We start from the raw sequence: 19,592 nt of genomic DNA, 5'->3' as shown, positions 1-19,592 counted from the left end.
GTATTAATGTCAGGATTCTGGGCAACCAAGACCCAGGAGGAGTCCGTAAATGCTGGCTGGATTGATTTCAATTTGTACAGGTGTTTTAAAAGGTACCGTGGGGTCTAGAAGATACAGAAATAGATATTTCTGTTGTAAACACCCTTCCTTGGCTGAAAAAAACCCTAAAACCCAACCCACTTAAAAATGACTATTCTATAATAAAGAAGAAAAGGCAAAATTTAACAAAACAAAACAACAAAAACTCTTTCAAGTGTTCCATCTGAAACAAGGGCAGGTTTATTGCGGGTGCCCCAATCAGGGCACCTCTGGCTAGAAAGCTTCTGCACCATCGTGGGTTTGTTGAAACGGCCCATTGCTTTCATACAGCACTCCGAGGTGCCCCGCGAAGCGCACCTCAAGTGTGGGGAGACGTCCCTAAGAAGGCTGTTTGGACCCTGAGCACTGGAGTGTTTACGGACCAGCATTTGCTCCCGCCCACAGAGAGCAAAAACAACCCAACTGTGGCTTCCCCTTGGAAGGCTACCAAGGTTAAAACGAGCACAGTGAAAGTCAAAAAGACTCCATTCCTCCCTTATTTTATTTTTAAGGTATGATATGTTAGTAGCTTCCAGCAGAGTTTGCTTTATTTTAAAGCATGAGAAATAATTCCTGCTCTATTTTCAACACCATCTTTGCACTTCTGGATTCCTCCCAAATGGCCGTACAAATGCACATACCCATGCACTTGCCTTTGCCTTTCTCCCGCCTCCTTGCCTTCCCTGTGTTTACTCTTCCCCTGACAGAGCCAAAATCAACACTAATTAGCAGTGAATTAAATCCCACCTCTAGGACGGGAGGGAGTCAGTGTTTACCCAGGGTTCCAAGGCATCCTTAGTCCCTTTCCTCTCAAAGGCTCACAGTTAAATATCCAGCCCTGAAGGAAACTTCTGAGATCTGCATCAGTTAAGCAATTTATTCCTCAAGCTTCCCTTCCCTATCCTAAAATACCCTTTCACGGCCGGGTAGCGCTAGCACCCAGCCTGGCCTCACTGGAGCACACTTGTTCCCTGTCTTAGCCTTCAGGACCCCACTGTAATATCACTTCGACATTTTCTTCTCTCTAGTCACCCAGAAAAGGCTGAGACTCAGAAGGCAAGGCTAAGATCATCCCACACCCTCGTCTTCCCAATTACTATGTATGGATGAGAAGGGTGGACAGCGAGGAAGGCTGATACAAAAACATTGATTCATTTGAAATACGACGTTGGAGGAGCTCTCTGGATACCCGGGACCACCAGAAAGACAAAACAAGCTGCATGTTTAGGCCCTTCATGGCCTCATCCCAGTTTTCCTCTGCGATCTTACTGCTTAACACATCCCTAAGCCAAGCCAATCGCCGGCTGCCAGCGAGTGGCTGTCTCATGGTTTCCAGCAATGACCATGACCGGGCACATTCATGGACTTGTTGGAGCGCAAAGGGGCAGGGCTGCAGGGTTACTGAGTCTCTCGCGGTGTATTTGAGAAACAGATTCAGGGAGGTACAGAGACTTGCTGGTGGGCAGCAAAAACAAGACTAGAACCATGTATCCTCGCTTTACCTCCTTCCACTGTGCCAGCCCACCAAGCGCCCAACAGAATGAATGAATCCCTAAAACGAATGGTTGGGATTTAAAAACCAAGCTAGGAAAAAATAAATAAGCACCTAAGTAAATATTTTTATTTGATATTACCTCAAAATTTAGAAAATGTAAATATTTTCTCTTGGTCAAAGAGGAATTTATTATTAAAATAGCTCAAAGTCACACTCCATGCATGCTCCATAAGAAAATGATTCAGAAAATCATGGTTCTCCTCACATGCAAAATTTCAATGGTAAGTTCTTTATGATGGCAAAAAAGTATATATTTGGCTTAGTAAATATCAATGGCTTTTTATTTTGTGCCACGAGTGCTCAGAATGCTCTTAGGCCAAATCACATCTTAGCATGGTACCCCATGTTTGAAAGCACTCATCACTCAAGCAAAGGCCGCATTAAAAGTTGTTTGTTGTTAGTCTTTCAAAGAAAACTAACTCCCTGGCACACAAACTGTGTGCCTTTTCAACTTTCACACTGTGCCCAGTCCATTTATCTTTCATATCTGGGGTTACATCCCCCGCCCCATGCTCCATCTCCACCAAAACCAGCTCCCCAGCCTGTTGGTCAGGTCACGCACGTGTCTCCCTGGTAAGCCCAGTACATCTGCGGCCTGTGCCACACAAGCTCTCCCCACGTGGCATCTTGGCTGGTTACTTATCTTACGGTTGCATTCTGTAGCCTGCAATAAATAGCAACTCAACACAGAGGGTGAACATAGAGAATCTGTCATTCACGCCAGCACAATTTTGAAAGAAGGGGTTACTGTTAATGGCAACCCTGGGACAACAGGTGGACCCCAGAGCTGTCATATGGTCATCCCATCAATCAGTGATGGTGTGGCAGTCATTGTGAGCTGGCTCACTCCACGTGCTTGCTCCCTCTGTCCCTCCTTCCTCGTTGGATTTGAGGCAGAATGCAGGTGGGGCCGGCCGGCGGTAGCTCGCTGCCTTCTATGGGCGCTTGGGCTGTGGATTATGTCCCAGGAGGGTTTGTCTAAATTTGAAGTCCAGAAACATTTAAGAGTTTTTCGAAAATCTGCATGGTTAAATATGATCAGGGTGTATTTTATTAGCCAACAGTGGGATCAATATTCTGTATTTGAATCTTTGTCTCTGATGTGATGGGCAACTTTCACCAAATAACCTGGCATTGAACAAAAGGTTTAATTCACTGATTTGCAACTCTCACTGAGTATTCCAGCAATGAGACAAACAGTTTTAAGCCAAGAGTTTACTCACTTAGCATTGCTGTATCCTCTAAACACGTTGCATCCTCTTTTCTATAAATATTAACAATCTCAATCGTTTTAGAGCTCGGGTAAATCTTTTTTACTTTCTCTGACGGACAGTAGTCACCATGCCACACAGAACGGTAGTCACATGTTTTCGATGCGCTATCCAAAGAGAGTGGCTCTTAAGCAAGTCTGAATGTTGGCGAGACGGAAATACCCTCTTCACTTAAATCACCTTCTAAATCTCTCCTTCCAAAGCAGGTCCTCCAGCCCACACTCCTCCCAACGGCATCTCTGCTTCCCAGGGAAACCTGGATTCTCTGGCACAGGCAACCTGACGGAGCACAAACCCGTCACACAGATTTGTCTCGGTGCTCACATGCGGTGCTCGGAAGAGGCATGGTCTTCCCTGGGGTTGCTCACGGCTTCATTCCAAAACCCTGAAAATATTGCTAAGTGGCTGTTTCTGGCCACATATGTCTTGTGTGAGTGGATCAGGCTGGTGACTGTCGTGCATTGTAGAATAGCCAAATAGGGCCAGATCTCCCAGGAGGAGACTGGGGAAATCCAAGGAGGCCAAAAAAGGGCAGCAACCAAGTTATTCAAAGCTCAAAGTCCTGAGTTGACGAAATCAACAATAATCAGTAAGTGACAAGGAAGAGTAACCAATAAAAGGAATAATTTTCCAAGTGTGTCGACATCATTCATTTACCAGAAGGGCAGAACACAACTTTCTCGCCACTATGTAGATGAACTCACCCATAGAAAGTTAATTCATATTTCATACTTAGTGAAATTCATAAAACAATGAAAGAATTAAGGTTCCAGAGAGAAAAAAAAAATATTTCATGCCAAGAATCAAGAATCGGAATGACACTAAACTTTCAGCAACGCTGGAAGCTATACCCAATGAACCAATGACATCAGAAATTTGCAGGAATTAGTTTACAGCTTAGAATCCTCTCTGCCCAGCCAAACCATCAATGAAGTGTGAGAGTAAAATTAAGACATTTTCAGACGTGCAAGGTCTCAAAACTTTACTTCCCCTAACCCTATTTTAAGGAGCTACCAAAGCAGATGCTCCATAAAATGAAGGCATAAACCAAGAAAGAGGAAAACCAGAGAAGAGGGGAGGACAGGGAAGCAGCCCAGAAGGGAGGTGGAGGGAAATCTCGGAATGCCAGTGCGTGTCAGGGCCCGAACGGAACTGAGCCAGCCTGCGGGACTGAAGCTCCACTTCAGAGAGCTGGAGTAGGGTAGGGAAGGAACTAACAATTGTCTGAGAGCACCAAGGAGAGATGTTTTACAGAGCCATTAGCATATTTGGAAAGGAGTAGCAATAGGTTCCTAAAAACTGAACAAATGAAATAATTATTTTCTCCAAACAAGTTGTACAGAAAAAGAAACACAATTACCGTTCACAACTGTGTCTGCAGTGAACAACCATTGCAGCCAAAATGTACACTCAGTGCTGTTGTCATTAAAATTGTGATATCACATGTGAGAGCTTCTGCGGGACAGAACTTTCCGGTGAGGCGTGTGCAAGCCCTTGGCCCCCTCACCGTCATCCTAGCCCAAGACTCTAGCCCCTGACTCTGCTTCCTTATTCCCCTGTATGAAATCCATACTGCCCAAACAGTGGCAGCTCATCTGCCAGAACAATTCCTCCCTCTTCCAAGAGCCATACTTGACCGACTACTTCTGAATTTTGGCTGCTCTGGCTAAGGCCTAAGGAACATTTAGCCCAAAGCTAGATACTCCTAGGAGCTTTCCGATCCTGGCATCTTCAAATAAAGGTTATGTTAATAACGCTCTAGTGGATTTCCTCCCACTGACCAAACTGCAAAAATAAAGGGAGGGGCCCTGGCTCCTGGCTGGTGTGGCTCAGTGGATTGAGTACCGGCCTGTGCACCAAAGAGTCCCCAGTTCCGTTCCCAGGTCCCCAGTTGGGGGTGTGCAAGAGGCTATCACACATTGATGTTTCTCTCCCTCTCCTTCTCTCTCCCTTGCCCTCTCTAAAAATAAATATAGAAAATATTTTTTAAAAATAAAGGGAAGGAAGTTGGAGGGTCTGGAGTAAGAGAGCTATGTCTTCCTCTGTATAAGGGAAAGTGCATAGATTCTGCCTACACCTGAATCAAGGACCAGCTGTCCTAGCAAATTGTCCGGAAATAAGGAGGTAAGTAATTCAACAGCTAAGAACAGAGGGTGACTGTGTCCAAGGAGGGAACTGTTGTTTTTGTTAGAATCTTTTAATGTGCTCTAATCCATAAAATTAGATGAATACATTATTTTGATAACTATTTCAGCAACTTTTTAAAAGTAAAAACTTTTTTAAAAAGTAAAAACTTCCAATTTAAAGCAAAAAATGCAGTCACATAATCAAGTATGTCTATAAAATATCCCAAATAATTGTCCCCACAAATAGAGATATAGAAAGAGTTCTTGGTGGCTTCAAGACTGGAAAGAGGAAGGTCTAGTGAGCAGCTAGTTTGGCAAAGTTGGGGAAGATGCCCCAGCCCACTCCACTGCCGTGGGAGGCCGTGAGCCAGAGTGCGTATATATCTGCTGCTCGGGCCTCCAGGTGCTCTGCCTCAGAGGATTTTGCTGAATGGGGTATTGGGGATTTCTGGAAAAGCATCGAGTTCTCTGTTGTTTATGGAAGATGAAGAGTAGAGTTCTTTTTAGCTTTCTGTTCTCCAACTAACTTCCTTCCTTCCTTCCTTCCTCCCTCTTTTTCTCTTTCTTTTCGTTCTTTGTTTTCTTTCTCTCTTTTTTCTGTGCAACTCTCTTTACACTGGACTTTTTCTCTTGTATTCCCTCTCCCTTAATCTGTAAGTTTTCTCCTCACTTTAGACTCTTTTTCCCTTTGAGTTTATTGTTCTCTTTGGTCATAAATTCTTCCTGCCATTCCCACCCTGTCTCATCTCCACACTCTCTAAGTCTTTGCTGATATGCATTATTTTGCCTCTTAATTTTCCAAGTGATTAGCTGAATTGACTTGAGTCTTTTGAATGAAACTCACCCATCTGTAAAATTGGTTAATATTCTTTGGGATGCTTAAAATAATGGCTGAGCTATCTTTGAAGTTTTTGAGAGAAAATAATTTAAGAGCTGTGATCTGCTTAATTCAAATGGGAGACTATTGTCTTCATAAGTAATTTGAATATTTCCTTCGTCTCTTGAAATTTCCAACTTCAATTCTAGAGAACTTTTCTATAATGGCAATAAGAAATGACAACAATAGAATGTTGTCAGAGAGTAATTTTATGAAGTTTGTCCTTTCAACAGCTGAAAGAAAATCAACCAGTAAATTAAGGCTCCTTACTCCCTAGAGAAATAGCATAATGAGATTCAAAGAATAAAGTTGGATTTCACAATATTTTAATTTGTAAGTGTCTCAAAATGGAACTATGTATTTGACCGAAAATATTAACCTACTAAGACAAAAATCTTTGCTTCTTTTAAACTGTTAAGTCTAGGGGTATTCAAATTTTCCAATCCTATGTTGTCAATGCATAACACTGGTTTCTAGGATTCATTGCTCACGACTTACAAATGTGTAATGAACTATGGCTCTTTAAAGGCCCGGAGATTTGCTAAATTCGAATGCACCGGTGCTCTCCCTAAATTCATCCATTTTACCTGAAGACCGCACGTTGGACGGAGAGCATGGAGGGCTCCATGGCCTACCCGGGAACTGTAGATTTCACACAAACCTGCCTTTTCTTTAACTGTAGTTGGTTATTAGGAAAAAAACACAGTCCTCCAGCGAAATGTCCAATCCGCATTTCTTCCTAACACAGAAGGAGGCCTCTCTGAAGGTATTTCTAGACTGACCACTGAACAGTGGTCAAGCCAAAAATAAATCCATAAGAGCTTTACTGGGCAAATTCAACAGCACACAAAACACTAGCCCATGGAGAGTTGGACTTTGCTTTTCCCCCATTAGCCTCTTTCTGGGACACCCCCACCCCTTAATTAGAAAGCTAATTAGGATTCCGAGTTTAAACGCTACATGGGGAGGGAGTGGTGGCGGCCAGGGTTCCTTTAACGTCAAGCGCTCTCCTCCTCCCTCCTGGGTCAGTGCGGCGAGGTTAGCGCCGGGAGTGGGGAAGAGAGCCCCGCGGGCAGGGCGGGCTGCCTGCAGGGCCGTGTTTACTTTCGGTTGTCTGAGAGGGCAGGTCTGTGTTACAAATGGCAAACTCTGAAAAAATAAAATTAAATAAAACAGCAACAGCAACAATAACAACAGGCTTTGGGCTTTTAGAACTTTAAGGAAAAGAAACAAGTATCTTAGGAACTCAATCATTGTTACCATGGTAACTGCAGGGGACCCGAGAAGAGCTCCTCCATAGCAGCTCCTGGTTCCAGCCAGGCAGCGTCTCAACAGTGCAGGGCGACTTCTTCGGTTACCACGGCAACCAAAAATTAGAAGTGCCTTTGCAACACTAACAGAAACCATCTTTTGAAGTGCTTCTGTGAATCCTATTGAATACTGGTGGTGCAAGCTTGAGTGATGCATTAAAAAACAACAACAAAATACCCCACCATATTGCCCTAAACAGATGCTCGTTTCGGATTCCCCTTTGGAATCTTGCTTTGACTTGGAAGAGATTTTCCCGTCTTGTTCGGTTTGTTTTCCTTTTGGATTCCCGCGGCCACGAGTGCAAACGCGATTTGTTTAACTTCCAAACTTGTCTGAACTGCACGAGTGAGAGCTTAGAATGTGGTTGGTTCGCTCTGATTTTAGGAATAGGGTTGGTGCCGAACTCGGGGGGACGAAGTGGGGGTGCGGAGCTGCAGGCGGAGGGGGTGGGGGGACGAGGAGGGAGGATGAGGGGACAGGGAAAAAAAGTGCACACGGCTGAATCTTCGCTGCCCCGCCAGGGCTCAGAGCACCGTCCTCTCTGCTCTCGACCTCTGCATCTCCCCAGGGTTGTGCAAGGCACACACAGCTGGTTCGAAACGGCATGTTCAGGACCCCGTTGCGACCCTTTGCCCTTCCCCGGTCGCTCTCTCCGGGTCTTGGAGCCCCTGCTATTCCTGGAGGGATATCCGGGGAGCGAAGGCGAGGCTCTTCTTCCTCACTAGTGCGGTCTTTCCAAAGGGGGCGTCGCGGTGTGGGGAGTGGCGGCAGGGTCATCCCCTGAGCCTCGGCCCCTCGCTGCCAGTCCCGTCCACTGCCCGCCCGGCTCACGCTGGTCCCCAGCCCTGGTGACAAACTGCAGATCTGGGCCGTTGCCCTGGCCCTCCTGGGCTCACGTGCGGCGCGCACACAGACACGGGGGTCGCACAGCCAGGGATGGGGGGCACACGCGCCCATACCCGTGGGCGCCACGGAGGCTCGGGCCACCCGCGCGAGCACTCGGTCACCTCCCGCCCTGACGCCCTCTCCTCCGATAGGCCTGGGAGGAGACGCCCCCAGGAGCGCCTCACCTTCTCCTGACCCCCGCTCGACCCTCCTTCCTCCCGGAGTGTGTCTCCCCTTGCCCTGGAGCGGCGGGGAGGACGCGCGAGCCGCCCCCGCCCCCGGGTCTGCAGCCTGGCGGAGGGAAGCGCGGGCGGGATGGGGGTGCTGGCGGCGAGCCCCGCGGCCCTGACTTACCTTCCCGGCGGGCCCGGCTCCGGCTCGGCCGCGCGGCTGGCGCTGGCGCTGGCGCTGGAGCGGCCGCGGGCGCGGGCAGCGCGGGGGTGTCGCGGCGCCAGGAGCACTCGGGGCTCCCCAAGCTGTCAGGGGCGGCCGACCTGAGCGAAGGCGGCCAATCCCGCCCGCCGGCCCCTGCCTGGGCTCCGCCGCGGGGACCCGGGCGCCCCGCAGCGTTTCCCGAAGGACCAATCGGGAGCGGGGGGCTGGCCCGGGGGAGGGGGCTCGGGGCGAGTCGGGCAGGAGACGCGGGCCCAGCCCCGGGTGGCCGGTTTCTATGGCAGCCAGGAGGGAGGGGCGGCAGGGAGCGGGGCGCCGGGCTCCCGGACACCCGTCGCAGACACCCGAGGGGAGCAGGGGTGGCCCTGCCTCAGAGTGGACCCTCCCAGAGCAGAGACGGGAAGCGGCGACACAGACGAAAGGGGGTGGACACAACTCCCACGAACTCGAGCCCGGTACGGAGTTGCTCCAGCCTCTGGATCAAAGGTTTCTGCGTCCTGGAGAGACCGCCACCCAGTAACTCCCCAGCGGAACAGGGGATGCCAGCAAACACTGTGACCCCTCCTTCGGGCGAGTCCGGCAGGGCCCTGGCTCTGCGGAAAGAAGTGCTCCTGCCGCCTTCGGCGCGGATCCCTCGCAGGCATTAGGCCGTTCCTTTGCTATCCCTTAGGCAGTGGCCCCCGACCTCCTGTTTGCTCGCCCGCTAAGCCCCTCCGCAAATGACTGCAAAGTGTCAAATATTTTTTAGGTTACAAACAAGGAAGCCGAGGCATCGACTTGAGTGTGGAGCCCGGAATGCAATTCATAGAAAACTGAAAGCATAGAGTTTATTTATGGAAGTTCAAGTCCTTCGTTTTACAGAGGAGGAGCCTGAGGTCAGAGAAGTCAGTTAACTTAGCAAGGGTCACACAGCTGGTTAATGGCAGAACCAAGACCAGCCACTCTACGTCCCAGCTCCCTGAGCACTCTGTCTCCCTCCCCATGCTCCCGGATCCTGTGTTCATGGTCACCGGGGCAATGTGTGCAAACGCAAGAATGCTGAGGAGAGAAAAAGCAGAGCGTTAAAATCCTTTTATGGTAGAAATCAGGGAACCCAAAGATTCCTTTTTTTCCCCCCTGTTTGCCAGGCACTGTTATAAGTACTTTCACAAAGATGATTAAATCCTCAAAATAAGCTAACAAGTTAGTTACTCTTCTTTCCATCCATTTTGACAGATGGGGAAACTGAGGCCCAGACGGTGGTTTGACTTGCTCACAGTCACACCGAAGTCTAGTGCTGGGGCTAGGATTCAAACCCAGGCAGTCGGACTCCAGAGTCTGTCTTTTTCTTCACTACCCTCTGCTGCCTCTTTGTGTGATGCTGAAAGGGGCCTGGAGCAGGAAGGGCAGGAAACAAAACCTTGGACAGCTCCACAGACTGGCCCTGGAGCGTGGCAAGAAGCCAAGAGAAACGGCAATGAGTTTCTGGTCATGAGAGTGGAGAGGCCGTCGGCCTGTGTGGGACAGGGGCTCTGTGAGAGGGGTCGTCTTTGCAGGGCAGCCCTCTTCTCAAAGGTCAGGCGGATTTTGACCAGGAGAGTCATCTTTAAAATAATACATGCCATCAGTCTCTTCTCTTTTAAAGCAATAAAATACAGGATGAGACTTTGCATTTTAAACAACATAATATAAAATAGTCATTGAATTCTGTAACATGACAACACACGGGATAGGATGTCATAAGGAAATGGCTTAGAAACACCAAACCTGGCATAGGCCCACCCATCACGCTAGATTCTGGGGGCCCCAAAGGTTCTAGAGACTACCACTGAAAAGGAAAATTAAACTCAGCATCAGAGACAGCTTCCAAAGCCCGCTGGCCAGATTCCATTCCAGGTGCACCCCCCCACCCCGTCCCCAACACCCCATTTCTCTTGGAGCCATGCTGCTAGGACCAGTTCCTTCTCACATGTGAGAAGCCTTTCCTTCCTGTCTTCCCTTCCCTTGAGAGTCCTGGGACCCACAGCTGTAGAGGACTGACTTCCCATTCAACTCGCTTACACTTGAAAAGGTGTTGTTTTTCTCCCAAAAGGGCCAGTCGACAATAAGTTGATTACGGTGTAACAGAAGTTAAAATTTCTTGTTTTGAATAGTATGGAAAAAATATTTTCAACATATTAAGAAAAAAAACTAAAGTTACCAAACAGGATGTTTTGTTAGCTGGTGGAATCACAGGTGATTTAAGTGATCTTAATATTTTCCAGTGTTTTGTTTTGTTTTTAGAAAAATACTTATCTCAGAAAAAGATTATTTTCCAAAAGGAGTGATGGACCTGTCAGATCTAGAAAGATAGCGTAGGTAGTTTCCTGGTTATTGGGGAGCTCATTACAATTTAGTTATCTGGGTCCTGGCCGTCTAGCTCAGCTGGTTGAGCATCATCTGGATACGCCAAGGTTGCGGGTTTGATCCCCGGTCAGGGCACCTGGAAGAATCAACCAGAGAATCCATGTGTGGAACACAGATCTACCTCCCCTCCCCTCCCTCCCTCCTCCCCCTCTCTCTCTCAAAGAATTTAAAAATGTACTTATCTAAACCGTGCTTCCCTGTGTTGGCAGCAAATACAGCCTTAGAAACAGCCGCAGGTGATTCTAATGCAGGAGGTACTCGTTCTATACGCTTCGAGAAACATGGACAGTGGCTGAAAGTTTTGACTTGTCAGTCATAACACTGCACCTTGACCTCACTTTCCTTCCTTGTCTGTAATCTGGATGGTGGTGTGACAATTAATGAGAAAAAAATTTCTGACAGGTAAAAAACTAGGTTTTCTTAACCTGTTGTCCATGGGCGGCGGCCGGCAGGAGGACCTGATGCGGATGCCGGCCTGCAGTGTCTGTGGCGTGGCTGAGACGAGACAAATTCACGTGGACTACAGAGGCCTGTGGAGGAAAAGGGATGGCACGGCCACTCTCTCAAGAGGAGAGCGCCCCAACCCTTGCCTGGACAGGCTTTTTTATTGGCTTAATTTGCATAGGAATACAGGGTTTATATGTAAAGCTCATCAATCATGGTCAGGCAGAAATGATGAAATAATAGATAACATTCAAAGAACTCTGAGGGCTTATTCTGAGCCAGGGTCATATAGTTAAAGGGACATAAAACTTTGGGGAACAAACTCATTTCATGCTTGGACCCTTATCATTTAAACTGAGGGTTTTAGCAAAGTAGGTTTCATAGGATTTTATGCATTCTTTCTTAGGCCTGATCACCCCAGGGAACCCACCCTTTCCAGCACAGGGCCGCACCCACCCCTGTCATTGTTTCAGGCTTAAGTCAGGGAGGGAAAGTAAGGCAGCCAAGAGATTAGGGGACTTCTTGCAGACAGAATGAGAACTCACGCTATGTCAAAGCCGAGGGGCGAGGGTCCATCACCCCCTTTCTCTATAGCCCCCTAAGTCCTTCCCTGAGGGCCCCTTCATGACCGAGCCTGTCTTAGGCCGTCCCTCCTTTGAGGAATCTTACCCATCATTCGCTAACCAGTCCTTCCCCCCCAGGGCCAAGCAGGGTGAGGTGAAAGGGGGCAGAGGCGGAGCCCCTACAAGGAAGATAAGCTTTGTCTCCTAAGTGGCTTATGGTCCCAAGCTCTTGTTACTCAGCCTTAGCCAGGAGGGGTTACAGTTTCTATAATAGGCAGGGCAGTTCCCAAAAGGATCACCTACTGAAAATGTGCAGAAGTCCTTTCAGCACGCTCTCTAAGTGGTGAGGCTCAAAGCAGGCCAGAGCCTCCTCTAACAAGTGCTTCATCAGTGGTAGCTATTATGACGATTATTGCAAGTTCTGAGGGATCTCTGCCTATTTGGTGTTGTTCTAGGGTATACAGACACATTCCACTCCCATTTTTGGTCGTTCAGTTACCTGCTACACCACATCCCTGCTGAATGCGAACTGGGGCTATTCGTGGGGATGCCTGCCTCTGGTAGGGACATTTGACAAACCCTGGGAGAGGAGGCAGGAAAAGACTGCATAGTGTTATCGAGTTCAATCTGCAACTCAGAAAGGCATATCCTGTTCTAGGAAAATTTGTCTAATTTATCCTGTTCAGGGTCTGTGTCTACCTCATGTCTTTTCTCCTGTTTTCCAGATGTTTATCTTCTGTTTACCTTCTTTTCCATGCCGAGTAATTTCTTCAGAACGGTCTTCTATTTCATTGATTCTGTCTTGGCCTGTAATCAGTCAGCTGTTCAGCCTACATGCTGGCTTTATAAACCTCGATAAGAGGCGGAAGTATGAGAATGCCATTTCATACTATTTCACAGCAACTGTTAGTTGAAAATTGAATCACAACAATTAGTATTTATTAAAATCTTAATTTTATGGGAAACTTTAAAAGTTCACTTTACATTGTCCTGCCTCATCATTTAGTCATGAACGTTCAATATTGAACATTCTTCCTAAAGGTAAAATACAACAGAGAAGAAACCAAATTGTGACCTTGAGGAATTTTTATTACAAAAATAATTTTGATTATGAGTTCCTGAGAGTCTCACTATAGCAGCAACTATACTACCAACTTTTCTTGAATATGTAGCCATGTTTGGCAACTACTGTAGTATTTTCTTGTAATTAGCGCTGGTCCGTTCATAATTGGACAATGAAGGGTAGCCGAAGGCTCTGGGCCCACTGATACTCTTGAGGCAAAATGATCTCTATGAAAAGTTATAAAGATCAAATCTGAATCATTACCTTTGCTTTATTTTACTCTTTCGTCTTTAATAAGCACCATTTCCATTGGGCTAGGGTTCTGAGCCCACATTATCCCCCCACAGTTGTTCTTAGCTCTAACAGGTAACTATGTTTCACAGGGCACAGCCACTGCGCTAATCTGGAAGTCAGTCTACCAAGCCTCCCAACGCAGTTCATCATCAGCTCCTCTCTTAAGTGAATTCATGCATTGACATTTACTTCTTAGCACACGTTAGCTAAATTTTGTCTTAAAGTCTATCTGAGTTACCCGGACAAAGCGAAAGTATCCCATTAGGGTAGCACCTGGCCACCCTATGAACCTGAAGAGACTGCAAAAAGGTTCATGCCACTGGCTAGTCCTCTGTGAACCCTTGAGGTGCCCTACATCCGTTTCCTCCAAGTGTGGGTCCAGGACTAACAGCATCACCTAGAACTTGTTAGCAATGCTATTTCTCAGGCCCTAACCCAGACCAACTGAGTCAGCAACTGTGGGTGTGGGGGCCGGTGGCGGGTGTGTGGACAATCCCGATGTACACTCAGGCTGGAGAACCACTGCCTACAGGACGTCATCTCAAGGTGAAGAGAGCTCCAAATGCAAGTTGCTGCCCATATCTGGCCAGCACGTAGCTCCCGTTTCCTGCACCCCTGACCCCATCATCAAGGGCTGGCATGGGTTCCAGAAAGCAAGCTGGTGTTTTTGCCTATGCTCCGTGCAGTCCAGCGTCACCAACTGCAGAGAGCTCAACAGTAGTAGCTGCGATTCAGGAGGAAGAGTGCGGTCTGCAGAGTCAGCTCCTGGTTTCAAATACTGGCTCCACCCTTCATTAGCGGTTCCTCATCTCCTCCTCCTCGTAGGTTCCTCCCTTTGCATAGACCTCATGAAGTCACCAAGATGATTCACTGTAGAGTGCTTGACACATAATAAGTGATTCATAAACGATGCTATTATGTTACACTGACATTCTTCTTTCCTAGCCTACATTTTGGTACAGATATCAGGTGGGCATTGCTTCATTTCCATAAGTGTGTGCCATACTAGGTTGCAGGAAAGGGGAGGAGGAAAAAAGGTATTGAATTCACAGGCTGTCTCCCTATTTACCGTGCCAACAGAATTTATGAAGAAACATTTATAGAACATGGAGTAATTTTAAGAGATCCTGTAAATTCAGAATACATTTACAGTAGGTAATGCCAGCTTCGCATTTAACTTTGAAAGCAATACACTTCTAGGCTACTGACTAGAAAGGACCCCAATAAATGGTGGTGGTGAGGGTTTGAAAGTTTTGATTCCTGCTGCTCCTCATTTGAATCCTTTATGACAAACTTTGTTGGTGTGGGAGCACAGCTCATTCCACCTGGAACACATCCAGCCTGGTTTCCCTCCCCTAATGTCACTGATGAAGGTCAAGCTATTGCATTTTGTCCAAAAGAGTCAGCCTGCCAAGGTCAGGCCCCTCCTGTAATTTTGCACGACCGCTATAGAACACTGTCTCCACGTACACACCTTAATGACGGTCTGATCGTTCATTAGAACAACCAACACTGTTAAATTGAACACATGCATTAAACCCACTTGATTTTCTGGCGGAGACTGCTGCCTACATTGGGGCCTCAGGCAGTACTGTTGGCTTACTCGCGGTGCTACAGACGTGGACAATTAGTCTGGAGGACCTTCACCGACGCTTCAGATCCTGAAATCTTCACTTCCAAATCAATGTAGTGGGAGCTTTTACATCACCGTGGAAGTATGCCCACGTCAATCGTACAGGAAGATGGCAGCCTTTTTAAACTAGCGAGACTATAATAAGAACCTTCTGGTTTTATACCAATTCAGAGGATTTCTAGGCTTTAAATGCATTGACATTAGGGTTCAGTTTAGTTCTCCTTTGACTCTTAGATGGTAGGTGTGGTATAAAAAAACATATTTGGTCGTGGTCCCTGGTTCCTGGCACTTAGCTCCTAAAACCCTTGGAATTTCTTGATACGCCATCCTATTTCTTTATTCCTAATAAGCCCCTTTTGTCCAAACCTGAGTTTATGCTAACAATTAGTGACTCTTGGCCTCGGCTGCCCGAGGAACCAACCACACTGGAGCATCAGAACTGTCAGCTCCAGTCAACGGCCACACCCCCCTTCACGTGCCTGATCTCATCTGATCTCAGAAGCTAAGCAGGGTCAGGCCTGGTTAGTACTTGGATGGGAGAACTATCAGCGCCACCCCAAGATCTCCAGGGAAGGAGGAAGAGGACAGTTCAATAGCCAATGGGCAATGATTTCATCAACCCTGTCTAGGCAATGAAACTTTAATGAAGACGGTCAAGGGAGCTTCCAGGTGGAACACACCCAGGTGCTGGGAGGGAGAAGCCCCAGGAGAGGAAGCTCTGCCCCCACCCCCTGCAACTGCCCCTTGCCCCAGGCACCTCTTGCACTTGGCTATTTCTGGGTTGCATCCCTTAAGACAACTTAGGTATTAGTACATTTAAGGGTTGCATCCTAATACATGTTTTCTCGAGCTCGTCATTCTGGTGAAGTATTGAACCTGAGGGGGTGAGACGCGCCGCTGTGTACGTGGCCAGGCAGAATGCTGCTATCCTATCTAAAGTGGGGGCAGTCTTGTCTTGTGATCGCAACCTCTGGAGTCCTGGCTAACTCAGTGGTGTCTGAAGTGACGGAAACCCACTGGGGTAGGAGAACAGAACTGCCCTGGGAACAGGGGAGCGTGGGAGAGACAAGGGGCTCCATCACTGGCCAGTGCCCCTGGGACTCCGGTGAGGACTGAGGTCAGGCACTTCCCTGCCCCGCTACGCTAGCACGCTGTAGACCCAGCTAAAGCCCTCAGCAGGAGTAAAGAAGTGGGAGGAACAAAAAATCCAGTTCAGTACTGGAAGACTTGAATAGCTGTGTTATGTGTAATATGCTTTGCAAACTACAAGTCGATAAGGTTTATCACCAGTGGGTAGCTTTCCTCTCCTCTGCAATCAAATTTCCCGGCATGTGGAGAGCGTGGACATAGCCTTTCTCACCTTGTGGAAAAAATAAAATGAACTACACCTGCCCCCCAAACCGCCTTGGAAGGCCTTGCCGAATCTGAACTCACACGGTAACTTTACCTTTGTTGGGCCTTTATCCCTGATCTCCACCTTGTGGTCAAAGCTTGTGAAAGATTAAGAATAAACCTTGTCATACCTTGGCTTCAAGGCACAGCAGGAGCTGTTGCCAGCGTTTGAAATTTACTAGTAATTTGAGTGCTTGAGACCACTATCAAGAATCTTTTTAAAAAGATTTTATTTATTTTGAGAGAGAGACAGAGGGAGAAAGAGAGAAACATCAAGGTGTGGTCGCCTCTCACGTGGCCCCCACTGGGGACCTGGCCCGAAACCCAGGCATGTGCCCTGACTGGGGATCCAATGGGTGACCCTTTGGTTCACAGCTCATGATCAATCCACTGAGCTACGCCAGCCAGGGCAGGATTTTTTTTTTTAAACTACAGCTATCTCAGGAATATGGACATTGTAAGACAAATTGAAGATGTAATTCTTTCATCAGTATTTGACTTCAAAGAAAAAAATACATACATACATGATTATATATATTACTATATATTATATATAACCATATATATATGAATATATATATATATGCTTTATAGTAGGTACCCAGCTGCCAAACTCTAAGCTTGAAAATGCTCAAACTCCTGGTCAAGACGGCGGGGTAAGCAGACAGGGCTTGTCTCTGCACAACCACATCAAATTACAACTAAGATACAGAACCACCATCAGTCAGAACCGACAGAAATCGAGTTGAATGCAACCGAGTACTATGGAATTAAAGAAACCACATCCACCCAGACTGGTAGGAGGGGCGCAGATGAGAAACGGGCTGGTCTCACATCCATACATGGTGATAAAAACTTGGGGTATCTTGGGAGCGAGGAGTCCCAGGCCCAAACAGGCCCCCCAGCCCAGGGTTCCAGAGCCAGGAGGAGAAGTCCCCATAACTTCTGGCTGCAAACACCAATGGGTATTGATTTGGTGGAAGAAACTTCTGGAGCAATTTCCCTTAAAGCACCCACTCACGGACTCACCTCCTCAGACTCACTCCTCTGAGCTCCAGGAACAGGTTAGCAGCTTGAAAGGCACCAGTGGTACATAGGGAGGAAATGAAGTGTCTGGCAACAAGATGGGCAGAGGCCTTTGTCCTTTTTCTAAACTGTACGCCCCACAGAGCCAGCAAGCTGGTGCCACATCTGAGACTCCATCAACCTGGCTAATATTGACTTGCCTTGGAGATCTACAGAGGGTCCATCACACCCAACTTACAGGCCCACCGAAGCTGCTTTTCCATATGGATGGCTGGTCCTGGCTCATGCTTCACAACTTCCTAACTCCTCTCAAACAAGCAACAACTGGCCTCAGTGAGCCCCAGGCCCAGAACTAGCAGCAGCCAGCCTAGAGTCACAGCTTGGCTTCACCTGGGAATCTCCAAGCCCAGTACAAGTAGCAGCCATTTCGGATTGCTTTATACCTCAGGCAGGGTGGCCCTGGGCAAAACATAGGTGGGGGCTGACCTTGGCCTGCACCACCCAGGAAACCCCAGGGCCTGCACACAGGGACAGCTACAGACCACCCTGGAGCACCATCACCCTGCCCCTGCACAGCTGACCCTCCAGAGAGCAGAGGTTGGTGGTTTGCGGCTACAGCCAGTCCTTGCCCGAGTGGCAAGGGTAAATCCCTGCCACTGATCTGCCAACAGCAACCAAGGCTCAACTACAAGAGGAGGGTGTACTCAGCCCACATGAAGGGTGCACCTCGAATACCCAGCTTCAGTGATAGGGGAGGCTGTGCCACTTGGGCCCCATAGGACACCTACTACATTAGGCCACACTACCAAGACACGGAGTCAAAGCAGCTCTACCTAAAATATAGAAAACAAACACAGGCAGGATGCCAAAATGAAGAGACGAAGAAACATGGCCCAAATGAAAGAACAGATCAAAACTCCAGAGAAAGAACTAAACAAAATGGGGATAGCAATCTATCAGATGCAGAGTTCAAATCACTGGTTACAAGGATGCTCAAGAACTTAGGGAGGACCTCAGCAGCATAGAAAAGATCCAATCAGAAATGAAGGATACACCAATTGAAATAAAAAACAATTTACAGGGAAACAACAGTGGAGTGGATGAAGCCAAGAATCAAATCAATGATATGAAACATAATAAGCAAAAAAACCAATCAGAACAAAAAGGAATCCCCCCAAATGAGGTTAGTGTAAGTAGCCTCTAGGACTTCAAGGGGTTCATTCTCATCATAGGGGTGCCAGAAAGAGAAGAGGAAGAGCAAGAAATTGAAACCTTATTTGAAAAAATAATGAAAGAAAAGTTCCCTAATTTGGTGAAGGATTTAGACATGCAAGTGCAGGAAGCAGACTCCCAAACAAGATGGATACAGAGAGACCCACTCCAAGACACATCATAATTAAAACGCCAAAGGTTAAAGATAAAGAGAATCTTAAAAGCAGCAGGAGAAAAGAAGTTAGTTACCTACAGGGGAATTCCCATAAGACCATCAGCTGATTTCTCCAAAGAAACCTCGCAGGCTGGAAAGGACGGGCAAGAAATATTCAAAGTCATGAAAAGCAGGGACCTACAGCCAAGATAGCTCTACCCAGCAAAGCTACCATTTAGAATCAAAGGGCAGATAAAGTGCTTCCCAAACAAGGAAAAACTAGAGGAGTTCATCATCGCCAAACCATTATTATATGAAATGTTAAAGGGACTTATTTAAGAAAAAGATCAAAACTGTGAATAAAATGGCAAAAAACAGAAATCTATCAACAATTGAATCTAAAGAACTAAGCAAACAAGAGACAGAATCATGGGAGTATTGTGATGGTTGCCCAATGCGATAGGGGAAAAGGAGAACGGGTGAAGAGGTGAGGGGATTAAGTACAAATAGGTAGTCACAGAATAGCCATGGGGATGTAAAGTACAGCATAGTAAATGGAGCAGCCAAAGAACTTATATGCATGACCCATGGACATGAACGGGGGGGGGGGGGGTGGTGTTGCCTGGGGAGTGGGGGTTGTGCTGGGTGGAACCCAGGGAAAAGAAGAAAATCAGGACGAGCGTTAATAGCATAAAATATAAATAAAATATATTTAAAACAAAGATAATGCTCATATCTATTTTTTATCTTAAAAACACAGTGTCTGCCCTGGCTAGTGTGGCTCAGTGGACTGAGTGTCAGGCTGTGAAGCAAAGGGTTGCTGGTTGGATTCCCAGTCAGGGCACACGCCTGCACTGCGGGCCAGGTCCCCGGTGGGGGGGGGGGGGGGGCGGCCACGAGAGGCAGCCACACACTGTTTCTCTCCCTCTT

General features: G+C 47.4%; 1 protein-coding gene across 1 annotated transcript in view; it reads right to left on the bottom strand.

The window, feature by feature from the left end:
• NIM1K (NIM1 serine/threonine protein kinase) overlaps window positions 1-8,660 on the bottom strand; it is a 41,823-nt gene extending 33,163 nt beyond the window's left edge. The window contains exon 1 of the mRNA XM_053927471.1: window positions 8,458-8,660. The gene's annotated coding sequence lies outside the window, so the exon portion shown is untranslated. The remainder of the gene's footprint in view (window positions 1-8,457) is intronic.
• Window positions 8,661-19,592: the final 10,932 nt, after the last annotated feature.

Source organism: Desmodus rotundus, chromosome 1 (genome assembly GCF_022682495.2).
Source record: "Desmodus rotundus isolate HL8 chromosome 1, HLdesRot8A.1, whole genome shotgun sequence".
Classification (NCBI taxonomy): Eukaryota; Metazoa; Chordata; class Mammalia; order Chiroptera; family Phyllostomidae; genus Desmodus; species Desmodus rotundus.
Note: the sequence above shows the minus strand (reverse complement) of the source record. Positions and strands in the feature narration are given on the sequence as shown.